At 44.4% G+C, this 24772-nt stretch overlaps 1 protein-coding gene and 1 long non-coding RNA gene across 10 annotated transcripts in view; both read left to right on the top strand.

Moving 5' to 3' along the window:
* LOC307208349 overlaps positions 1–24772 on the top strand; it is a 113590-nt gene that overhangs the window by 8575 nt on the left and 80243 nt on the right. The gene's annotated exons all lie outside the window — the stretch shown is intronic.
* Positions 8338–24772, top strand: part of PASD1 (PAS domain containing repressor 1) — a 96678-nt gene continuing 80243 nt past the window's right edge. For 5 of the 9 annotated variants that reach the window (XM_079962744.1, XM_079962737.1, XM_079962745.1 and 2 more), the window contains exon 1: positions 8339–8829. The gene's annotated coding sequence lies outside the window, so the exon portion shown is untranslated. Of the gene's footprint in view, positions 8830–9007; positions 9181–24772 lie in introns of those variants that run through there. The other 4 variants (XM_079962739.1, XM_079962743.1, XM_079962742.1 and 1 more) reach the window with 4 other exon arrangements.

The following is a 24772-nucleotide window of genomic DNA, read 5'->3' as shown; positions in this document are numbered from 1 at the left end:
AAGGCTAACATTATGCATAGCAGAAAGATGCACAGAGGAATGTATGTGCTGCAGGGGGGAGAAATCATGACAATGGGAGGGGGGAAAGAGTAAAAAAGGGCGCTATGAAGAAGGAAGGAGAAAATGTTAAGTTAGTGACTCATAATGCTGTGTGACTAATAACCTAGAACAGCTTGTTTCAAGGGTGGGATCTGTAGAAAATATCTTGCTGAAGAAGCTGAGAGGTTATAGGAACTGATGTGTGGGTTCAGCTTGGGCAAAGAGTCCCCATGTGCCATTGACTGTGAAGGACACTGCTTCCTTTTCTATGCCAGAGTCCTCCTGGGTTCATTTGAGCAGATTTTTCAGTAATGACATCACACACACAAAATCTTTGGGAGATGCAGTTTTCCAGCCAGAAGGGAAACAAAGAAATGCTTAGATTAATGTTGCTAAATTGATGTGCAGTTCCATCCTGTTCATGTTTAGTTGGAGGTGAGACCCATTGTGTTTAGTGGGAGTTTACTTCCTAGTAGGTTACATGTTTAGGACTCAGGTAGGTAGCCGTGTTGGTCTGACGCAGTCAAAATAAAAAAAAATATATATTTTTTAAAAAATGTCCAGTAGCACCTTATAGACCAACTAAGTTTGTTCTGGTATAAGCTTTCGTGTGCATGCACACTTCTTCAGATAGTCTGAAACAGAAGTTTCAGACCATTATGTATAGTGGGAGGGTGATATGCTAAAGCTATATTTGCTCATCTGCATACTATCCCTTGCTTTTTCCTGTTGGACTAATTGCAGTCGTTAACAGTCATCAACAGGTTTACCATACCCATTGAGCCAATCACCCATCTCCTACTACCCTTCTGAGAAATACCCCACTCCACCCTCCCACTATATATAAGGGTCTGGTGACTTCTGTTTCAGTGTATCTGAAGAAGTGTGCATGCACACGAAAGCTCATACCAGAACAAACTTAGTTGGTCTATAAAGTCTACTGGAAAATTTTAATTTTTTAAAATGTTTAGGACTGCAACCCAAGAATGTAATCTTTAGGTCTCCTGCCCGGTTCAGGTGTGTGGCTTACAAGGGAAAGGATACACTGATTATGAATTACTTTCCTGTGGGATAATCACCTACCTTGATGTGATTTCAATGACAGGAGACATTTTTATTATTATTCCCCATTGTGGTGCTGAAACATTTCCGTTTTGATTTGTTTTATTGGTCATTTCTGCCCTGGGAACCTCTTGAGGAAGTAAGATATAAATCCTCTACAGAACTAACCTAGGAAGGCCTACTCAGAAGTAACTGCTACTAAGTTAGTTTTGGTTAGCTGATTAGTTAACTAATTTATATACTGCTTAGTGCCATAGTTTCAAAGCAGTGTACAATGGGGGGGGTGTCGCAATAGTGGAACACCATAAAATGAAGCAGAAAGGCTCACTTGAAATTCTTGCTGATATAATTATGATGAAGCTAATGATAATATAGTCTTCACCAAGAGCTGTAAGTTCAACCAGGGATAAGGCCTATTTGACCTCAGTAGGGAGTCTTGCTCCCAAGTTAAGTGTGGACAGAATTGCAGCCTTAAATAAATAATAAAATAGATAAAACCACACAACTAACCTCTGTTTGAACTCTCCTAGCTCTCATAAGGGTTTTGTTGTTGTTTTTAAAACAAGGCCTTAATAGTGGGAAACTGGGTCCTCCCTTAAAGAGGGCACGTATTGCGGTGAGACCTGGAAAACCGACACCCTGTGTTGTGGGTGGGTACGATTGGTCAGCCACAACACCCGACTGGTAGGTCCCTCGTAGCTAGGTGCAATCTGGCCATTGGGACGGAGTCCAAACGGTTCGAGGGACCTATTTATACCCATGCCCGTGACCCAGAGCTTTCTCTTTTGGCGCATGCATTTGGAACACCAACAGCATGCCCTCTGCGAGCTGAGAGAGCAAGAGCGATTTACCTTTGACGGACCGTCCTGGTGATAGCTTTCCATTATCCCTTCTTTTAATTCCTTTCACCCTCTTCCTTTTCCCTTATTTTGATTTAATCTTCCCCATCCTTGCCCTTCCCTTACTAAGAGGGGCTTTCGCCCCACGGGGCTTGCAGCCCCTTAGTGCTCCGTTTCAGAGCTTTTCGTTCCTTTAATTTTCTTTGTCTTTAGGGTGTCCCCTGAGCACTCCCTTTTCCAATTCTGTATTTGTGGCTTGTGTAGTGATTGCTATTCCCTTAAAGGGCTTCAGCTCTTGAGCTTGTTGATCCAGGGACTCCCGGTGTGCGGTGTTGCTGCAGTGTGGAAAAAACCTCTGCTCAGTAGCACCTCTTATTTGTTTTCAGAGGAGATTTTGCCCACAGGGTTTTGGCCTTTAGCATTTCTGGCTGTGGAGTTTCCTCCATTTCCCTGGACTGGGAGCAGCAATTTTGAGCAGTTATAGCCGCATCTTTATTTTAAAGAGCCTTGACTTCAGTTTTAGTGGGGCAAAGATTTTGAGTTATAGTGATTGTTTTGTTTGCTGTTTTGGCTTTTGAGAGTTCCCTTTCTGTAAGCTTGGTGAATTCTGTACCCCTCTCCCAATTGGCTTAAGGTTGGTTGGGGAAATTCCTGGGGCTGGCAAGCATTTTCCCCAGCTTATTTTGGCAGGAGCACCATCTCGTGCTGCCATCTTGTTTTGGCGGGAGCGCCATTTTAACGGCTTAAGAGTTTATTTATATATTTTGTATTTTGGGAGAGCTTATTGAGACGCCTGTTAAAAGGAACCCTAGTCCTGCTCTCCCTTCGAAAAGGGTAATTAGAGGCCTGTCTCAGTTGCTGCGTTCAGTGCAAGCCCCAGCAGTGCCTCAGCAAATGCTGGATCGTCTGTGTGCTATTGTGGCCAATATGGGTTCAAACCCTGTGGCCTTGACAAGGTTTAATTTGGAGCTTGAGTCATTGGCTCAGCAGTTTTGGAGGCAGCCTGATCCCCAGCCTGGCCCCTCCTCATCTTCTACTGGTTATGAAGCTCATGGTCCCTCTGATGCGAGTGAAGGGAGAGAAGCTTTTGATCCTTCTGGGGCTTTGTTTTCCCAATTGCAGTTTTCCAGGATTCCAGTCCCAGCTAGTTCCAGGGGTCGTCCCAGGAGTATGGGTGCCATGGTTCAGCAGGCCTTTCAGTCTGGACTGCCACATTCGCAGTCGGCACCCCCGGGTTAAGATAAGATAAGATAAATTTATTGTCATTGTCCGTATATACACAGTATACACAACAACGAAAATCAAACACCCAAGACCGGATTCACATACACATTTGCACGTATCTCCAACACTCTCATCCTATTCAGACATAATCTATTAAAACATACATAATCCAGAATATAACACAACCTATTAGAAGCATAGCATAACCTAAAACCTATCTCATTCCTTACTACTCACTGCTTGCTATTTCTTACAACTGGCCCTGAGATCATTGTTTAGTGCAATCAGAGCTCTTGGATAGAAACTATTCAGAAGGTGTGTAGTTCGTGTTTTCATTGTCCTATATCTTCTGCCCGAAGGCAACAGTTCAAAGAGGTTCTGAGAGTCCAGGGCTTCCAGCAGCGCAGCTTATGGGGAGAGGAACTTCTTCTCAGCCAAGCATCGCACATGTTTTTACTTCTGTTCAGGTGCAGCCGGTTCATTCGAGGGAGGCGCTCAGCATCCACTCTTCCAAGGAGGATCTTCCGGTGCCCAGAGTGTGGCAAAAGAGTCGTCGCTCCATGCGCAGGGCCAAGAGGGGCAAAGATACCCGTACTTCTACGGGTATGTCTTCTGAGACATCTGACGATGAGTCAGATGTGGTCCTTGGTCTTTATTGGGGCAACGGCGAAGGGGCTTCGGGCCTTCCCAGGTAGGTGTGGCAGCATAGAGCCAATTCCCACAGGGCTAGGTACAGGCTTCCCCTCGAATGTTTAGATGGCAAACCAGTCAAGGATGTTAAAGTCTCAACCAAAGCGGTCAGGGATACTTTTCCTGGTGCGCACTTGCCATCTAGGATCCGGAATAGGATTCTCAATGGCCAGTATGCTGACATTTTCAAACCCCTTCCCCCGAAGAATGTCCGGATAAGGACAAGCAGGTGGTAGGGGAAGGGGAAGGCCAGCTCCCTTAAGGCTGAGAGCTCTTTTGAGAAATGGATCGATGCCTTTCAGGTATTTGCTGGAGTTATTTCTGCAGCATATCCCCAAAAAAGTTTTCACCTGTGGATTTACCAATCGTTGGTGAGTAAGGATTCTGCATTGGCTGGTCAGGTGGCAACCATAAGCTACGACAAGAGTTTTAGACATTGTGCCGCCAGGATCCCTTCTACTCGATGGGATCAAAAAGACCTTGATGCGTGGACTACTTATGTTTCTCCGAATTTTGAGAGCAAGTCCACTGAGCAATCAAAATCCAAGCAAGAAGTTAAGAAGCCAGGAAGGCGCCTTATTTGTTGGGAATATAACAAAGGATCCTGCTAGCGTCAAGGTTGCAGGTTTTCCCACATTTGTGATAAATGTTTTGGGAGCCATTCTGCCGCTTCCTGTGGAGTCAAGCGGCCCTTTCGTGGGGCAAGGAGAGGTTCTCAGTGGGATCAGAAAGGATACTCTCCTCCAGCAGTCCACGATGTTAAGTGAGGTCTTATTGACCCTAGCTCATACTCCCATTAAGTTGCCCACCTTATGGGCGCAGGCACCCTGATACAGCTGCTGCTTCCTATTTGTGGCTTGGATTTTCTCAAGGCTTTCATATCCTAGTGATCTTCCCGCCTAGGGCTACCAAAGCTGAAAATCAAAAATCTGTCACAGAGTTGCCTGTTGTCGCTAGGAGAAATATCAGGAAAGAACTGGCTTTGGGTAGGATGGGTGGCCCATTTGCACGCCCTCCCTACCCAGATTTGCGTCTTTCTCCTGTGGGTGTGGTACCTGAAAAGGCCCCAGGTGAATTTCACTTAATTCACAACTTATCTTACCAGCAGGGTCCATCAGTAAATGATTCTATCCCTCCTGAGCTGTGTTCTGTTAAGTCTGCCACCTTTAACCAAGTGGTCAAGTTGATCAGGAGTTTCGGGAAGGGTGCACTTCTGGCAAAGTGCGATGTAGAAGCTGCCTTCCGCTTACTTCCTGTTCATCCACGATTTTAAGTTGCTGGGGTTCCAATTGGATGGAGCTTATTATGTGGGTAAAGCTATGCCTATGGGCTGCTCTATATCCTGTGCAGCTTTTGAGGCCTTCAGTACATTTTTGGGACTGGGCTTTGCGTACCAAAACAGGTTTTAGGGGCGTGACCCATTACCTCGACGATTTTTTATTAAATTCTGCAGCCAATTTGGAGGAATGCTTGCTTCTTTTGCATTCTTCTGTTTCCGGCTTTCCGCTTATCCAGGTGTTCACTCTTGGCTGACCTATGCTGGTGCCCTGGGTCAGCGCTACCTGCATGGCAGGGAGCTAGTTGAACCAGAGTCTATGCAACCATTCACTTTGTGTAATCAATAAAGTTGTGCCCTAAATTCTGCCAAAAACAAACCAAAAATTTGAGTCATGTGTGAATTCATTTAGGGGGGAGGTTTCTAGGTCTGAACACGCAAAACACTGATCTTAGAGCATAGATGACAGACATAAAATGCTGTTTCTTGGGTGACTTCCTCCACATTCAGTAAGAGCACACCTCTTTCTGTCTTGGTTCAAACTCTGAAATACCAGTTCTGCTAGTTTTCAGAGTGGCTCAGTTTGAATCTGAGGGAAAGCACCTATTGGCCTGCACCTGTGCCATCCCAATACACCTCCCTCTCCCTCCTCAGTTTCAGAGGGAAACCACTTTAAATGTTTTTTTATGACATCCCTAGGGAAGCTTACCTGCTTCCACCTTACCTCACTTTTCTGCTAATTGTTAAAGCATAGCTATTTCAAGCTCTCTCTTTTTTCCCAAGGCTTCATTCTAATCGTTTTTGAAGTTATGCGCTGATGTAGCTTCTTAATTACTGCATTCTTTGGTTGCATTGTTTAATGTGTTGTTGTATTATTAATAATACAAATCAAACGGGTTATTAGCTGCCTTGTATACTAATTTTTTTTTAATTTTCCTTGTATACTAGAAATATTTTAAATAAATAAATAAATCATACTTACTGACCTTCAGGGTTTGTTGTACAGTATAGATTATAATGGAGTGTATTTGAAATGGTTTGAACACCTTGAATGAGTTAATTACGATTAGTTACCAATGCCTACATGCAGAGCAATACCTCACTGGTCAAATTTCTTTCTGTTGGGAGTTTTAAAGCCAGTGCTAGAAAGAAAAATAAATTAAGGTGGCATCCCTAGCAATGAAGGAAAGGGGAAATTGCTGTCTCTGACTGTTCACAAAAATAGATGGGGCTTAACTCAGTCTTTCCCTGCTCTGGAATATTTTCTTCCTGTGAAAGAGGGACTTTTTGTTAAGAGAAATGGCACTTTCCATCCACTGCAGGGCATTCCTCCTCCCGCCCCCACCCCACCCCCCCGCCAGGCCAGTTCTTGTATCATGTTCCAGGTTTGAGAAGCGGCATTAACAACTTATCCTAATATTTACCTTTTAACAATATTTAAGTTCGAAAAGATTTCATGTGATTGTGTCTGCTAGGCTAATATATGCAAAGTACTGGAAATGAGCAAACAACTTCAAAGAAAAAGTAATCCAGCATTAAAGGAGTGGGTCACAAAACTGGAACATGTCTGAATGAAACTGAAAATGATTTACATCTTACTGGAATGTCAAGACGAAAAAATACTGTTGTTGTTTTTTTTCCCTTGCTTAGAATGGGAGTGTTAATCCTCTCCCTCAATAAAACAGTGTGTGCCTCTGCTTAAGTTATTTGCTTATTTTGTGATATTATTCTCCTATTTTATTATTTTGCTCATTCACCCATTTCAGTGCTTTAATGTTTGCAAGTTGCTTTTAAACAGAAAAGATTCAAATTATATATATTATGTATATATAATTGTATTACATATATACAAGTGAAGCCTGGGCACACCTTGTACATGCTTGGAGGAACTATTAGCCCAGCAAGGTTGTGGAGCTGTGCAATTTGAAGGGAAGGCTTCATAGCTCAGTGGCGAAGCACCTGCTTGGCATGCAGAAGGCCTCAGGTTCAATCCTTGGCATCTGCTTAGTTGGGGCTCAGTATATTAAGCTGAATAAAATCAGTTTTCCCTCCTCCTGGGTGTGCCAAAAAGCAAGAGTGAGGCAAATTCTGTGTGGGTTCTAATGAAGCCAAATTCTGTGTGGGTTCTAATGAAGCCATCACAAATACAAATACACACAGAGAGAGAGATTCAAAACGGCGGGAAAGGAGCAGCCCGTTTGTTCGCCTCGTTCGCGCGCGCGCTCCCTTCCCGAGCGGCCCTGGAGCGCTTGGACTCTCTCTTCCTCTCTGCCTATGTAGCTGTTGCCACCGACGCTCAGCTCTCGGGCTGACCTACTTTCCACGCCAGATTCCCAGCGTGCCAACCTGGGGAGCGCGCAGCACAGGAGCGCGCAGGAGCGCGACGGAGAGAGCACTGGGAGCCCTTGCTTGTCAACTCTCCGTGGCGGCAGCTCATCCTCGGATGGGACGCCTCGCTACGCTACGCTGCGCTGCCTGCTTGATGCTGCTGCCGCCGCCACCGCCGCTCCTCGGTCCTTTGGAGGTTGGCTGCCATCACCACTTCAGGAGGGATGTTCCTGAAATGTGTTCTCCCTCCTCCTTGGCTGTGCCAAGCGAGACAGATAAATAAATAGCGCGCGTGCACCCACACTTATACCAAGGCTCTCTTTCAGCGTGGGTGGCACTCTCTAGCCACCTCCGCCTGGCTGGGCATGATTGGGATGGGTTCAGTTGAACCCTTCCCCGCCTCCACCCCCCCCATAGCAACCCGGCTTCTATTACTATCCAATATCTGGACGGGATGGTGGTCCGACTCTCTTCTGTCAGAGATTCCCATTAAGGCGCGCTCCGTGGGAACATTTCCCCCTCATGCCCAGCGAGTTCCTTCTGCCGGTGCCTGAGGATGCGCTCCTCCTCTCCTTCACGTGCACGAGTAGGTCTCTTAGCTTATCTACCTAAATCTCCCCTCCTCTAAAGTAAGGGAGCTCTTCGTTATGCGCGTCCCACAGCACAGCAGAGGTTCGCTTCCCCGAAGCGCGCCGCCGCCGCCGCCCTACTCAGCGCTTCTCGCTTTTGACACAGCTCTTGGCAAAACGCTCTCTCTCTCTCTGTGTGTGTGTGTCTCTTCCTTCCTTTCCTCCAGTCCCGTCCTCCGCCTCGGCCCTCCCTTCAAAAGATGTGGCTGGCTGACTAAACTGACTGGACTTCTCCGCGAGCTAGAGGCGCGCGCACGCGCTCCCGGGTCCTACTGACCCAGGAGGAGCGGCAGGAGCGCGCCCGCAGCCCGGGCGATGATGCCAAGGGAGGACGGGCTAACCCCAGCAAGCCGTGCATGTATGTGTGTGTGTGTGAGTGTGTTGGGGAGTTACACAACCAGTCAGGGCAGATTGCGTGCTGCAAATGTGAGTTTTCCCCAAGTAAGCCAAAGCTCCCGTCTATCTTTCTCCACCTCTTACTTGGACCAACCCCGTCTTCTTATTTTTAATTTTTAATTTTTTGGGGCGCCCCTTCAAGTGCCCTCATTGTTACCACTTTCTGGAGACGTTTCCCTCCGCCCTTCCTTAAACAGTTTTCGGTTTTATTACGACTGTTGTTGTTATTCTGCTTGGGAAGGCGAGAATCGAAAAGATGATATGTGGTTCCTTCTCCTGGAGGCTGGCACCAGAACTGAGGACCCTCGCTGCTGTTGGTCGGGCATCTTCTTAGAAGAGAAGCTGGGTAAGTTCTTGCACTGGGGGCAGTTCGACTTTCTTTCAAACCGGGGTTCTCCCCCCCCCCACCCACCGCCCCACCACAGCGCGGTATGTTTGTTTTGCATATTTGCCTGGCATGTGCAGGCAGTCTAGGTGCCCGATGTGGGTGGTAACTTACTCTGTGCGGCATTAAAGTTTTGCGTTCTGGGGGTTGTCGGGGTTTATTTGCTCCCCTTGGTTGCAAGGCAATTGTTTTGTTTTGCAACTGCCTTTCCCTTTAATGAAGATGCCTGCAAGGTGAAGGAAATGGATGTGTTGGAAGATTCCCGGTCCGTCCTCGTTTCCTGATCTCCCAAATCGCGCTAAAGTCCTGTTGGTAGGACCTTTTTAAAACTCGCAGCAATGTATTTCAGCCTGAAAAGTAATTTCTTTCTTTCTTTCTTTCTTTCTTTCTTTCACAAATGTGACAGGTTTTGACATCCAGGGAATCTTTAGCTAGACCAGGGCAGATTGAAATGGTCTTGCTAGGTGTATATTATAACTTTGAATCAAATCAGAACCATGGAAACAAATGGAGAAGCATCTTTAATTTAAAGTCATCAAGGCTTACCTGTGTCTGAGTAGATTTTGGTGAACAAATAGCATAATTAATTCGAAATACTATGCATAGTTTGTGTTTCAAAGGTATCATATAAGGAAGAAGGCTGTTCCATAGTGTGCCCAGTTTGCTGTAAAAGAGAGTGATTTATCTTAGGTACAGATGATTGTGGTTGTGATGGATGTTGCCAGCTTTCTCAGTCTTTCATTGCAGAAGTCTATTAGAATGGTCCAACAGCAAAGGGGGGAAGCTAAGTCATATTCTGATATATAGATGTTACATGCGAGGTCAAAAAGTTACTCCCTGTCTGACTTTGCAGACTGCTTATAAACAGGGAATTGTGGAAAAATGCTTATCAGCCGACAAAAACTGTAAATTGATTGCTCTTGTGAGTGGTTTGTATTAGAAATGTACAGCTAAGCCGTGCCCAGGTGACTCAGGCAGTGTCATAACCATCTTACAGAATGCCTGGCCTTTGTAAAATTACACAATCCCAAATGTCAGATCTGAGCCACCAGATATCCCGTTTTACCAGTCTACCTTAGATCCACCGTAAGTAGATTTAGAGAAGCAGCCCTGCAATGAATTGGAGGAGGAGGAGGAGGAGGAGGAGGAGAAGAGGGGCAGTTGAGATGACATGATAATTAGTTGGGCTGTGATCTTCAAAACATACTTGGGAATAGTGCCATGAGCTTTAGTGGGAATAGTCAAGAACAAGTGGACTGAAAACTACAATTTTAAACAATTGAACAAACATCTTCCTGTTTCAGGAGAGATTTTAGGGGGATGGGGTTGGTATTAGCAAACCTTTTTAGCAAGGTGCACTTGAAAACAGACATCATTATCCTCAGACATCCTTAAAAAGGGTGCAGTAGGAATATGCTAAGAGGGAAGAGATTTATTACAGGGAGATTATTTTACCTTGCCCAGTAAAAGCAGTGTTGATCTAATTAGTGAGACAAAATGTTCCATTTGTTCAGACTCTGAAATGTCAGGAGTCATTCTGTTTCTTAATAACAACAACAAAAACCCATACTGCTAATTCACCTGTAGTTGCCTTCCCTAATTTATGGGATTCTTTTCTGCTAATACCTGGGGCTTTGGATAGGTCCATCACCTGATGAAATATATCTTAGCTGATTGGTAGCATGAATTTTAATTGATTCACCAATTAATTAAAGGCAGACGAATCTGCAAAAATGCACATGCAAGGAAATCAATACCGCTGCAAAGAAAGTAAGTAAAACGAGTTACTTAAAAAGAGGGATTAGCTCCTGTGTGAGGCAGAATAATGTGGTATCTAATAGCAGATTTTTTAAAAAATAGATATTTTAATACAAAAACTGTGCATAGAGTGTTTTGTAAGCCCTTGTAACACTTTTTTTCAAAAAAAGTCTGCTGTTAGTTAATCAGCGTTAACATATTTTTAGTAAATCAAGTTTTTTTTAAGAAAAAAGAAAAAACACACTGATTAATGTTAAACCATTTAATGGCCTAATAGTGCACATCTATGCTCAAAATAAAGGCATGCTGTGTTCCTTGAAAGTAAAGCCCATTGAACTCAGCGTAATTTACTTACAAATGTTACAGCTCTAGTTTTGGACTAGTAAGCAGCTTTTAAGATCCAATATCAAAATTGGTACGGACAAGTTTGATGCAAACAGTGTACCATCTTATGGGGGGGGGGGGAGGAAAAGCACTTGTACAGTATAATAGGTGTGGGGAAATCTGAGGTGCCAAATGCAGCCCCCCAAAGTCACTCTATTTGGCCCTTGAGATTTGCTCCAGGCCACACCCTTTTACAAGGTCATGCCCTTGTCATGTCAGGCCACATCCCTCTCTCAACCAGCCCCGCCCTGCACTCTCAAGTCATTTTGACTGACTGGAGCAGGCTTTCTCAACCTCGGCCCTCCAGATGTTTTGAGACTACAATTCCCATCACCCCTGACCACTGGTCCTGCTAGCTAGGGATCATGGGAGTTGTAGGCCAAAAACATCTGGAGGGCCGAGGTTGAGGAAGCCTGGTCTGGAGTGTATCAGTGAAATGTAATAATGCCTCTTGCTTGCCTAGATAGAAAAGCAGTGTGACTGTAAGGGAGAACATGAAAAGATGTGTGTGGTGTAAAAAAAAAACCCTCTTTAGTTTGTTTGGGAGGAGTGGGTATGTTGTGGTGCAGGTATTTTCAATTGTGTCCCTCTCTAGGTGTACCCATTGTTTTGTCTCATCTTCTAGTATGCATGGAATTATATGACGTATTTGGTTGGCAATGTAATATGCTTCTATGTTGGGGATTCCCCATCCTCCTTCTGAGGTGGGGAGGTGCAGGTATTTGGGGCTTATTCTTGGTTTTTTATGTGAGAAGATGAAAGAGTGTAGTTTGCCAACTGCGGAGTTGGGTTGAGGGGATCCAGGTTGGGAGGGTTTGGAATAGGTAGGTTAGTTTTGGGAGTGTGATCATTTTGATCATGGCTATTTTGTCTGAGAGAGTGAAATTCGTGTTATTCCATCTCTTTAGATCTTTGTTAATTTGCCGCCACAGGGGCTTGTAGTTGTGGAGGTACAATTTGTTGAGGTTTCTGGTTATTTGTACCCCTAGGTATCTGAACTTGGTGTGGCAGAGTTTTATTTTGGTGACCTTCGTGAGCTCTTTTTGGGTGTGAGGAGGGGTGTTGAAGCACATAGCTTCCGACTTTGTAAAATTTACCTGTAGGCCCGACACCATTGCAAATTTGTTGAGTTCTCTGATTAGGGAGGTTGCTGTGCTTATGGAATGGATTTGTAAAAATGTTACACGGGGGGGAAAAAATACGAGGCATTACACTTACACTGTAAAACAAGAAAACCCTTAATAAAATATATATATATTTTTTAAAAAAACCCTCTGACTATACAGCCCATGAGCTATGAACATCATTGTTTCCTTAGATTCTCAACCTGTGCACAGCAGCGGAGGAAGCTGCTCAGGCGCCTGGGGTGAGCTGCCCATAGGGATAGGGTGAGCGATCCATAGGGGCAGGACGAGTTGCCCATAGGGGTGGGGTGAGGGCAGGGCGAGCCGCCCACAGGGGCAGGGCACTCCACGGGGCCTCTGGAGTCTGCCTGCCTCCTCCCACTCAGCCGCCCTACAGCTGGGAGGGCGGCAGCAGGTGGACAGTTTGGGCAGGAGAGACGCATGGCTCAGGCACGCTGCAGGCCCCGCTAGCGCCACCCGGCATTTTGTCACCCCACCTGGGGTGACCCGCACCCACCACACACCCCTTCCTCCGCCCCTTCCTGTGCATTTAAAAGGCACATAAGTGATTTATAGATAGAAAATGAAGAAGTTGGCATGTTCAGATGCTTGGACACTGGTGCAGGATGGTCCCAGAGACCCATAGCTATCAGGATTTGATCTATTATGTTCATCAGAGGCTGTGGCCTGTGTGGGGTAGTGGTTAGAGTGTTGGATTAGTGCTTCAAGTTCAGAAGGGGACTTTGGACTAGTCAATACCTCCCAGCCTAACTTACCTCCCAGGGTTGTTGTGGGAATCAAATGAGGAGGTGAATCATGTCCATCGCATTGGGCTCCTTGGAGAGAAAAAAGTGGGATACAGTGGTACCTCGGGTTACATATGCTTCAGGTTACATACACTTCAGGTTACAGACTCCGCTAACCCAGAAATAGTACCTTGCGTTAAAAACTTTGCTTCAGGATGAGAACAGAAATCGTACTCCGGCGGCGGGCGGCAGCGGGAGGCCCCATTAGCTAAAGTGGTGCTTCAGGTTAAGAACAGTTTCCGGTTAAGAACATACCTGCAGAACGAATTAAGTACGTAACCAGAGGTCCCACTGTATAAAAAATAAATATAAAAAAGCACAGGTGGGCAACTTTGTCACCCAAAGGCTGCATGCATCCCTGATGTCATTTTATGTCGTCTTCTTAGGATCATAGAAGGCTTGTCATATACCAAGTTAGAACATTCGTCCACAGATGGTATTTAACATCCACTGGATTGGCGAAAATGTCTTTAAAAAGTAAAAAAAAAGGTATTATGTTGGAAGTGTGAAGAAAATGAGGGATCCTTTTGCCACATTTGGTGGTCCTGTAAAGTAATTAAGGAATATTGGAAAACTATATATAATGAATTTAAAAATATATTAAAAAAAAAAACTTTCCCCAAAGACACCCGAGATTTTCCTCTTGGGGGTGGTAACAACAGATGTCTACCCTCCACACAAAAAACCGAAAGAGTCTATTACTATACGCCATTGCCACAGATAGAACCTTATTGGCACAAAGGTGGAGAACAAGTCTAGTAACCACTAGTGAAGCTTTTAATGTTTGATGTATCACAGTATTTTAATATTCTTTGGGAAGCCGCCCAGAGTGGCTGGGGAAGCCCAGCCAGATGGGCGGGGTATAAATAATACATTATTATTATTATTATTATTATTATTATTATTATTATTATATAAGGAAGAATGGCAGTGTAAAATGCTCTAGTATGCTGAACTGTCTGGTCTGATGAACAGGATAAGAGAAAATGAAGATAGCAAATACAAGGAGGAATAGATAATGTTTATTGACTATTTCAAGAACAAGTACAGACAAATACACAGTTTAGCAGGTCTCGAGTAAATCCAGCAGAGTTGAAATATATATTTTTAACAAATTGGATGATTAAAAAGGTGTGGATTACACGGAGTAGCAGAAAAGCAAAGGAACCAGGAAAAGTGTGGAAGGGAAGTCATACGGTATATGTATACATACTGTATTTGGTACGAAGATGTAAGTGGGACAGGGGGAGAGGAGGGGGCTTAAAGATGCTATTTGTTCCTGTTTTGGAAAATGGAAATTAAAAAAATGGAAAAAAGAACATTCGTCTTTATGCACTGTACACTGACTGGCTCTCCAGGGTTTTAGGCAGGAGGCATTCCCAGCTATACCTGAAGATGCCAGGGACTGAACTTTGTACCTTTTGCAGGAATAGTAGATGTTCTGCTACTTAGCCGTGATCTTTTCCTATTCCTACATCCCATCAGGGCAGTTCCCTTCCCGTTTGCATCCTTATTTTCCTGGACTTTTAAAAGCTTTCCCTCACTCTTTCTGTGCAGTTTTAGATCAGTTGGAAGGGGCAGTTTTTCGCATCATGGAAATAGACGGGTTTTGATTAAATTATTGCTTGTGTGGCTTGTATATGTTTTATTCACCAGCTGTCTGAGAAAAAAAGTGCATAGGCTTCTACCATACATGTGTGAGATACTACTTTCACTTGAAAAGCAATATACATATTTGAGAGTAACTGCTTCAACCCCAGTGGGGCTTACTTCTGAGTAGAACTTCATAGGATTGAGATTCTCAGTTAGTCATAGAGAAAACTAAAGCAGGGTTGCGTCTCGCTCCATCCATCATTAGCTCTGACTCTGTCCACTATGGAATGCGTTCCTAGAGGAATGAATGAAAAATAAAATAAAATAAAATAAAATAAAATAAAATAAAATAAAATAAAAGAAAAGAAAAGAAAAGAAAAGAAAAGAAAAGAAAAGAAAAGTTACCCTTCCTGATCCAGACCACTCCATTTAAAGTACATTACGGCAGTTTTGTGTGCAATCCTAACCATATCTACTCAGATGTGAAACCTATTGAATTCAATGGGTCTTTTTCCCAGATAAGTGGGACTAAGATGGCAGCCAATTTCTATTTTTATTTTGGTGAAGACAGCTTGAATCAGAAAGCCTTTTGGGTGGAGTTGGAGGCAGGGATGTCAACACAAATGAAATACTGGAGGGGGGCAGATAAGCCCCACCCCACGTAATTGATCACAAAATGTGGCATTCACACCATTTGAATAGCCATGCCTATCGACTTTGGGGGTTTTCTTTTGGGGAGCGGGGTAGGATGAAAGGACCTCGGCCTCTAGGAGTTGTCATAGCAAGTAGGCCTGATGACCACTTTGGGGTCTTTTATATTCTTTATTTATATTCTTTATTAAAAATAAAAAAGAATTATAAGGCGAAAGAAGAAGAAAAGGGAGAGGGAAAACTTATAAACTTGCAAGATTGTTATTATACTCATCCTAAACCTGGAATAGGGGACGCGGGTGGTGCTGTGGGTTAAACCACAGAGCCTAGGACTTGCCAATCAGAAGGTCAGTGGTTCAAATCCCCGCGACGGGGTGAGCGCCCATTGCTCAGTCCCTGCTCCTGCCCACCTAGCAGTTCGAAAGCACGTCAAAGTGCAAGTAGATAAATAGGTACCGCTCCGGCGGGAAGGTAAACGGCGTTTCCGTGTGCTGTTCTGGTTCGCCAGAAGCAGCTTAGTCATGCTGGCCACATAACCCAGAAGCTGTACGCCGGCTCTCTTGGCCAATAAAGCGAGATGAGCGCCGCAGCCCCAGAGTCAGTCACAACTGGACCTAATGGTCAGGGGTCCCTTTACCTTTTAAACCTGGAATATTGCACCACTTGGAGATTGCGGTGGTATGCAACACTATTTTAGCTTTCTCTTTAACTAGCCAGTTTTCTGCCTTGGAGGCCTTTCCATCTTTCCATGCAGGAGCATTTGGGCATCTTGGTTCTAGTTGCAGTCGGAAGTTGCACAGTGATTTTTTTCCTTCCCCTACTGCATAGTAATAACAATCTACGGTTTTCAGTGGTAACTTTCCACTTTAAGCCCCCCCCCCCTTTTTCACCTGACAACTGCCGGCAAATATTGAAGTGTTATTGAACCAAATATCTTCTCCCCATATGCATTGCTCTTAATTTACTGCCCTTCGTATGTATTTATGGTGGTGTAAACGCCAGCAGGGATCTGCCCCAATGGATTTCAGTTTGCCAGTAACATCCAGGCTTGTACCATCGATGCTGGAGAAGACTCACCATTCTGTATCACAGCTGTACTGCCAGCCTCTGAGACAGAAGCATGCTGTTACAAGTATTGCTCTTTGCAAAAGCACTTTAAGGAGGAAATGAAAGTTCATTGAATTTAACAAAGTTTTCTTGTTTACTTCAGTTTCTAATAATGTCCTGAACCATATCCTAAACCCATCAGCTCTCTTACAACGGTTGATATGTTCAGGATGCTGTTAGGGACATGGAACTAGAGAACATTTACCTCTGTTCTATTGCTATAGCTGTGTTTCCTCCCCTATGTTTTTTACACTCAGTGGGTTGTAGTCTAGTCAAGAGTAAAACCCACTGAAACTAATGAACGTAATTTACATGGGCATATCAGTTTCAAGGGGTCTACTCTAATTTAGTTAAGCACAACCCCAAATCTAATGCCAAATGAATTCTGATCATGTTTAAGTAAGCGTCTGCAGCCAAGATTACAATCTGAATCCCTGGGACTTACTTCTTCTTAGATGTGCATAATTTTGTACTTTTAAGAACATGGAGAGTGACCTTTTATCTGATCAGACTGTGTGTGCTCTGCTGGGTTTCAGAAAGAGATCTTCCCCATCATGTGCTAACCCAGTGGATGCCTTGAATGATGGTCAGGGGTGCCGCGGGAAACACTGGCCTCTGTCCCTCTCTCCTTCCCTCCCTCCTCTGATGCCCTCTTGCGTCTCTGCCTCCCAAAGACTTACACAGTTGTTTGTTGCAGCAGCCCTCACTACAAGTGAATGGTGCCTCTGGGGATGACCAGGGAGTGCTTCCCAAGCCCCTGTGGGGCAGTGTGAGGAGATACCTCTCTTTGGGGCTGGGCTGGGGCCAGCTTAGAGACCAGGGGCGGCAGCAGCGACTGCCCAGAGGACTCCCAAGGAGAGGAGAGAGGAGAGAAGGCTGAGGGAACACTCCACAAGGGAGGGTGCTCAAAAAGGGGTAAGGGGTTGCCAGCTCTGCAGGCAAGGGGTGACTTAGCTGGGCTCCTGAACCCCAAAGAGGTGCCGTAGAAAGAATGCAGTTGGTCAAGGGGGCCGTGGACTCAAAAAGGTTGACAATCTCCGAGATAAAGGTAAAGGTACCCCTGCCCATACGGGCCAGTCTTGACAGACTCTGGGGTTGTGCGCCCATCTCACTTAAGAGGCCAGGGGCCAGCGCTGTCCGGAGACACTTCCGGGTCACGTGGCCAGTGTGACAAAGCTGCTCTGGCCAGAGCCAGAGCCAGAGCCGCACACGGAAACGCCGTTTACCTTCCCACTGGTAAGCGGTCCCTATTTATCTACTTGCACCCGGAGGTGCTTTCGAACTGCTAGGTTGGCAGGCGCTGGGACCGAGCAGCAGGAGCGCACCCCGCTGCAGGGATTCGAACTGCCGACCTTTCGATCGGCAAGCCCTAGGCGCTGAGGCTTTAACCCACAGCGCCACCTGCGTCCCAATCTCCGAGATGCCTGGGGTTAAATATAGAACTTTCTGCATGCAAGCGAACCTTTTCATACCACTGATCTACTACTCTGTCTTATTGGTTGGCTGCCCCCCTGCTCACCACCACCTTTGCCACTCATTTCCAGTTCCGTATGGGACTGGACTTGGATTCAGGTGGCTCTACTATTCTTTTTTAATTTAGTGCTGTGGCCAATCATTGTGTGTGCATGTGTATATATATGCATGTGTGTCTTAAGGATCTGAATAGTAAGGCTATTGTACACATTAAAATGCAGTGGGGTTGTTTCCTCCCACTGTGTTTCAAGACACATTTTTGTGTTTTTGCACATACCAGAGGGAGGGGCAGGGAAGTCTTCAACAGACCCACATTACTTCTTTGGTTTTCCCATGCTTGCAGCCCTCCTGAACTCCTTTTCGTAGAAGCTGCTATCTGCACATGTGCAAAGGCTGTCTCAAATGTACACACCTCAGCCTAACCACAGCTTACATTAAGCTGGTTTGAGGGAAAGCATAGCAAACAAGAGTTTCTCAAGAAATTGCATATGGATTGTAGCTAACATCATGCGTACTCAAAGTCACCAGCAGTAGCAGCACACTGGAGCCAAAGTTAATGATGATGTGTACACAGCCTATATCCTTGTCAATGTGTATACATAAATTACTAATCATGAAAATCTACAACCCCCTTTTCTCATTTGCATGCCCACGTGTGTCATTGTAGCACATCAGTGGCCTGGAACCAACTCTGTTCTGGTTTAGATAAGCTTCATTGCTTTCATTTGCTGAAGAAGAAGGCTTATTCACTGTAAGCGATCACTTGAGTGCTCATTCATTCATTTCACGCATTCCTATCCTTCCTATCAGTTTTAAGCTGTTCAAGTTACCTTCCAACATTAAAACCACACATAGATTGCAATTAAAAACACAGGAAAGAATGTTGTGAAAATACAGTCCATAAAATAGCATTGGGGGTAATAAAAAAATGCAGAAATCACCGTTCATTAAAGGCAAATGAAATTGTTTTGCATTGGTGTCTAAAACCCAAAGGATCTGGAACCAGGCATGCATATCCTGGAAGCCAGTTCTGTAGACTGGGTGGGAGTAAATAAAAAAATGTAATTTGCAGTTGCCACCCCAGTTTTTGTAGTCCCATCAGCTTCCCTTAAAGCAAATTCCATCTTCAAGAAAGGGGTTTCTACAGGACCTCAACCATAAATCACACACATTCACAGCTGATGCAATTTGTTCTTTTTTGTTTTAAAGAAAACCCTGCATGTTAGCCTCATTTAATGGCTGGTTCTTCCTGCCCTCTGCAACTCGTGTGCAGTTTGCCCAGAGATGGCTCTCGTCCACTTACTTCTGATCATGAACCAGCTGCACAGACTTGTTATTTCCATTTGCATAAGAGAGGTGTTTAATACACCCCCTCACCCCCTCCATCGTAGTCCACCATGTACTGATGCATTCTTCTGACCCCCATAACAAGGCTGTAAATATCTGCAGAAAGTAAAGGTGGGGGTGCATGTTAATTGTTTGGGCTTGTTTTGCCTGTGTGTGAGATGCTTCTGTCAGACCAGAGGTGAATGTGTTACTCCTCTTCTAGTGCACATCAGGTCCTTTAAAAAATGGGCAAAGGGAAGCACACAGCACATAAAACTGCACTAGGGTGTGAAGTCTTGGATGTTCTCCCTGCAGAGGAACAACTGTTTTTTCAAAGGAATTGTGGATGTAAAATATACACCGCCTCCTCTTTCTGCTAGGAACTGAAAACAATTTAAGATTCTTAGCCTGGAGCATAGATTTGACAGCTGATAAGCTGTCCTCTTCCTAGAATTTGAAATAGCAGTGCACTCTCAGAAAGTAATAAAAGAGGAAGTCTGATTTACCTCCCTCTGGTAAGTTATCTGATCTTATTTTGCTTCTCTTACTCTTGAAGTCAGGGGCAAGGCTTCCAAGTTTACATTTTTACTATGTGCCTCTCTCAGCAGATGCAACACGTGTTATATTAACTCTTCAGTTACCACGACGACTTGCATGAGTCAGCATTTTTTAAAAAACAGTAAATCTGATCTTCTCTTTTGCAGCGGACAGCAGTTTAGAGACTGTGGTTGATATTTCCTGTTTTCTATATTGATTTAATGACAGGGAGTCAATGGGCAAAGAGAGTTGCCAAAAATAGTAATTTATGGCTGCTGTCTGCTGATTGATGTTTGTATTGAACAAGTCACATTTGTTAATACTGGAAGATTGCCGGACATCTTAATTTAGGAGTTCGCTACTAACTGAATAATGAGGCACTTAATTTTGCAAAAACCACAAGGCTATTATTATTACAAGTGATTGTTTTGATACAGTAATCTCTCTTCTTCGGCAGGGGTTATGTTCCAAGAGTTCCACATACAGTATACACAAAAATCATGTATAGTATACTGAAACTTTTGGAGCTGCCCCATGGCTAGCTGTTGAGGGGAAGAAACAAAACATCTTTAACACTCCCCAGCCAGTGTACTGAGCCAGCCTTGGCCAGCAAGCAAGGTGGAGAGCTTAAAAGTTCTCGCTTGGTGTGACCCAGTGCAAAAAGAGCTTTTAAACTCTTTGCCTCGTCCGCACAGCATGCTAGCTCTTGGAAGGCTAGGGATACTCATGAGAGGTCTCACCTGGATTGCCCTGCAAAATCTCATGAGAGCATCCCAGAGCCAGTACACTGAGGGGGGCCTTGCATTTGTGCTGGGTAACCCAAGTGGACCCCATGAAAATAGCCTTTAAGTTCTCTGCCTTGCTTAGCATATGACTTGCACAAATTCAACCAGCCCATCCTCAACCGCATTATCAGAGGCAACACGACTGGTTCCCCCACAGTGGGTTACCTCACCGAGGGGGGTGCTGCAGGGCTTTGCAACTATGATGTAGTGGTAAATGCAGAACAGAAGGCAAGAGGTGGGATGGGGAGCGCCAAATTTTGGCCTTGCACAGGGTGCTGCTGAAATTTGGAAAACCAAATGCTTGAAATTGTGCAAGACGGGGTTGGACTAGATGACCCTCAGTGTCCCTTCCAACTCTACACATCTATGATTCTATGAAATTTAAATTGAATTTTAAATTGTGCTTTATTTTTTAATTAATCTGTTATAGTTCTTATTTGCTTATATTATATTTTTCTGATGTGTGTGTGTCTTGACATTGATTTGATTTTGCTTTGTGAACTGCCCAAGGGATTTATGCTATGGGATAGGCAAATATATATGCAACAGGAATCTTCGAATTCAAGCCTGTGGTATAAGCATGCCAACTTAACTTTGTACAGTACTTCAGGAATGTAGTTGATTGCAATTAATAAACAGGATCATATGAGTGAAGGTGGTTCTTTAGCTAGTTGGGTCAAAAATATTTAGTGCATCTTCTAGAATTCTCAGTAGAGCTCAAGTTGGTGCCATCACTTAGCGGACAAAATAGCACACCTATGGAGGGCAGATATACCGTACTTTCTTCTTTGGTTACCTGACTACACCTTGTGTTTGCATTTATCTCCTTCCCAGCTCTTTCTCTGTGTTCTTGCCAGGTTCCCCCATCTGTTTTGTTTTGTTTGTATTTTTACCATGTGTCCAATTCCTTAAGGCAAGAGCAGGGAACCCCTGTCAATCTGAGAGCTGCATTCTTCTATGGACAACTTCAACCTTTTAGAGGCTGCATGCTGCATGCCAGTGGTGGGCAGAGGTTTAGCCAGAGGCAAAAAGTTTGTGAGTGAGCGCAATGCTTCAGGACCACTTTTTAGACTGCATTATCCTTGGTCCCCACGATAGATGACTCTTCAGGAGAGGGACATGGGGAGTGCAATCCTGTTGCTCTTGCTTTACATCTCAGTGACTTTCAGTACTGTTGACCATGGTATTCTCTTGAGTTGGTGGCACTGTTTTCAGTGGCTTCACCTCTACTTAAGGGGCTGACTCAGAAAATAGTGATGGGCGATTATTGGTTTGCCCCCTGGCAGTTGTGCTGTGGGATGTAGCAGGGCATTATTTTGTACCCAATATAAAGCTGGTGACAATGGTCATTATGAGATTTGGGGCATGGTGTCATCAGTATGCTGATGACATCCAACTCTGTTTCTCTGTTAGATCTCATTCAGGAGACGCTGCAACTTTTCTGAGCTGGTACCTGGATGCAGTGGTGACTGGATGAGAACCAATAAACTGAGAATGAATCCTAGTAAGACTTCATGTGTGAGCAGTGCTCAGGACCAAAAGTTGGGGAGTTTTTCAGTTCTGGAGCACTCCCTCTGAAAGAACAGATAGGTACTGTAATTTGGGAGTAGTCCTAGATCTGCCTTCATCACTGGATGCTCATTAACCTCAATGGTGAGGAATGCCAATTATCAATATAAGTTGGTGCACCAACTGTGATTTCTTCCTGGACAGGAATAGCTTGACCACTGTGATTTATGCATTTGTAACCTTGCAATTAGTCTGCAGTAAAGCACTCTGTGGGTTTTCCCTGCACCTTGAAAGCTGGTGCAGAATACTTCAGCCAGGTAATTCAGTGGTGAACCTGGAGTGTCACCTTTTTCATCTGTGCTAAGAGAACTGTGTTGGCAGCCAATTAGCTACCTAGCAATGCTCAAGATCTTGTTATTAACATACAAAGCTCTGAACAACAATAATGTTGCCTGAAGGACCGGCTGCCCCTGTACAAATCTGCAAAATTGCTAGAGATCTTATTTGGGGGAGATTTTACTTGTGGTACTACACCAGTGACCTGCTACTGTATAACATAGCTTTCTATTTTTGTATGTACAATGTCCCTTTAAAAGCAACCCCTATTCCCCACTTATTTTTCTTCCCTTAGAAAGCTGCCTTACAACAAGTCACACAAATGGTCCAAATAGCTCTGCACTGCCTATAGCATTGGTTCTCAGACTCGCCCCCCCCCCCGGCTCACATTTTCAGAATAAAAATTTGCTCATGCCACACTGCATTTCTTATTGATAAGAAGTACGTCGGAAAGCAAAAAAAGAAACAACTTCTAGCAGTGCTTGATTTTGAAAAGGTATCTATCCATATTATGCAAATAAGATAACATTCTGATGCGATACCATATTACACTGAAATGTTTCTTTGTTTGTCCCTGAATCTTCCTGCCACACTTGCAATCCCCTCCTGCCAACCAATGTGGCATGCCACAACCTTTGAGAGCCATGGGTCTATGGTGCCTGAAAGTAGCTCTCCTAGGTTTCAGACAGCCCTACCTGGAGATGCTAGGAATTGAATGTGGGTCTTTCTGAACACCAAGCAGGTGCTCTAGCACTGAGCTACATTCTGTTGATTCGAATAAACCCTGCTTCAGAGCTGCCAGGGAACTGTGCATAACCCTTTAAATAAACCCATTATATTTACTTAATGGGGAACAACAGACAACAAAGGTGCCACCTTGTCTGAACCGTGACAACTCAGAGAAGGAGGAGGTGGTGGTTAAGAATTCTTTGGCCAACAACCCGTTAGCCCCTCCATAAAGTGGCCAGTTGTCAAAATCCTTGTTGTGCTATGTGGCTTAGCATCCTTTTGCCAGATGTAATGTCGTTAGGGGGTGCGGGTGGCGCTGTGGTCTAAACCACTGAGCCTAGGGCTTGCCGATCAGAAGGTCAGAGGTTCGAATCCCGGTGATGGGGTGAGCTCCCATTGCTCGGCCCCAGCTCCTGCCAACCCAGCAGTTCGAAAGCACATCAAAGTGCAAGTAGATAAATAGGTACCGCTCTGGCAGAAAGGTAAATGGTGTTTCCGTGCGCTGCTCTGGTTTCACCAGAAGTGGCTTAGTCATGCTGGCATATGAGCTGGAAAAACTGTCTGAGGACAAACGTTGGCTCCCTTGGCCATTAAAGCAAGATGAGCGTTGCAACCCCTGAGTTGTTTGCGACTGGACTTAACTGTCACCTTTTTACTGTTTACTGTTTTACTGTTTACCTTTTTAAAGTTGTTAGCAAAGACAAGAGGGCCCAGAGCCACTACCAAAATTGATGCTTTAGTCCACATATTTTCTTTCCATGCAGATGTTGCTAACTGTTAAGAAGGCAATCTAGTTTTGTCTTAGTGATTCTGGGGGTGGCTTGCTGCCCAGCTCCGTTTGAATAGCGAATATCTAACCAAATTCCACTTTCTGCAATTAAGCAGAGAGAAAGGTGCAAAGCCCTTGCAAAATAAACATTCAAAACATGGGTGTCATTCAGATATACTGATCTCTGTGCAAATCTTTTTATTTTTATTTTTACTGCCAAGTCTTAATGTAATGCAAGGAGATAACATAAATGCAATGCAAGTGCTAATGCAAGGAGATAACATAAATAAAGTACCTGTTTCATTACTGTTTTCCAATTTCACATGTAAAACGCTGGGAATGATGTTCCACAATAATGGAGTGTGGCTGGAGTTTATTTATGACTACACAGGGCAGGCTTCCTTACTACCCGAGGAGACAATTCTTGCTTCTTCTGAAGCCGAAAAGATACATGTGCATTCTTTGAAGTCAGTCTGCTTTTCTTTAACTGTGTGCGCACATGCGCAAGCACTGTAAGCCCTGTGAGTAAGCTCCTTGAGGATGGCAGATTTCAAGCTTGTTTCATCACCATGGGGCTCCATTCAAGCTATTAGAAAAGCTCTGCTCAACTTCCAGAGTCACAATTTACATACAGTGGTTTGCCAGGCACCATGTCTTAATGCATTTCTTTCCAGCAGCTGTAGTATGTTATTATAGCATAATGGTTGATGCCGTCGGTATCGGGTTCAGGCAGTTTTGCAGCACTATGATTTATATATATTGCTACCAGGCAGTTGTCAATGCCAGTATCTTCGCCATCTCAGGGACACGTAAGATTTGTCCAAAGACAAGTTGGAATGTGCTTAAGTGCTTTAATTAGCTGATTGTATCACTCTTCAGTTTTGCCGTCAATTTTCCAGACACTTTGTAACAACAAATTGTTCTTCGTTACGCACCAGGGTGTTCAGATTATTTTGCCGTTCTCAAAGCACTGCCAGGAACCCGAGAACCTTCCTAGTTTTCCACTTGCAGGCAGGA

Source organism: Podarcis cretensis (assembly GCF_951804945.1).
Source record: "Podarcis cretensis genome assembly, chromosome: Z".
NCBI classification, from domain to species: Eukaryota; Metazoa; Chordata; class Lepidosauria; order Squamata; family Lacertidae; genus Podarcis; species Podarcis cretensis.
Note: the sequence above shows the minus strand (reverse complement) of the source record. Positions and strands in the feature narration are given on the sequence as shown.